The sequence below is a fragment of the Myotis davidii genome, unplaced genomic scaffold (assembly GCF_000327345.1).
Source record: "Myotis davidii unplaced genomic scaffold, ASM32734v1 scaffold1, whole genome shotgun sequence".
Classification (NCBI taxonomy): domain Eukaryota; kingdom Metazoa; phylum Chordata; class Mammalia; order Chiroptera; family Vespertilionidae; genus Myotis; species Myotis davidii.
In genome coordinates this window covers 4,793,314-4,793,576 of record NW_006294681.1, presented here as the reverse complement: position 1 = coordinate 4,793,576, position 263 = coordinate 4,793,314, and the positions used below count along the sequence as shown (strand labels likewise).

The 263-nt window shown below is 52.1% G+C and overlaps 1 protein-coding gene across 1 annotated transcript in view; it reads left to right on the top strand.

Moving 5' to 3' along the window:
• FAM110B (family with sequence similarity 110 member B) overlaps positions 1-263 on the top strand; it is a 101,746-nt gene that overhangs the window by 796 nt on the left and 100,687 nt on the right. The window lies entirely within an intron of this gene.

Sequence of the window (263 nt, the reverse complement as noted above, 5' to 3'; positions counted from 1 at the left end):
CTGAAATGGCAATTTCTGTGAGTTGGGCAACACTGGCATTCTCATGTGCCTGGTTCATGCTGCTGGTGTTTTGTAGTCACTTTGTAGTTGAGCTGCTGCTTCCCTGCTGTTGCATGAACAGTGCATTCGTCTTTCCAGTATTCCGTAGAGAACTGGACCGTGGTGTTGCCCAGTCCGCCAGCACCTTTACCCTGGAGCTTTGTGGGGGTGGGGAATGTCTCCCTCGGCAGAACCTCTTGTGTAGTACAGCCACTCCAGATGGA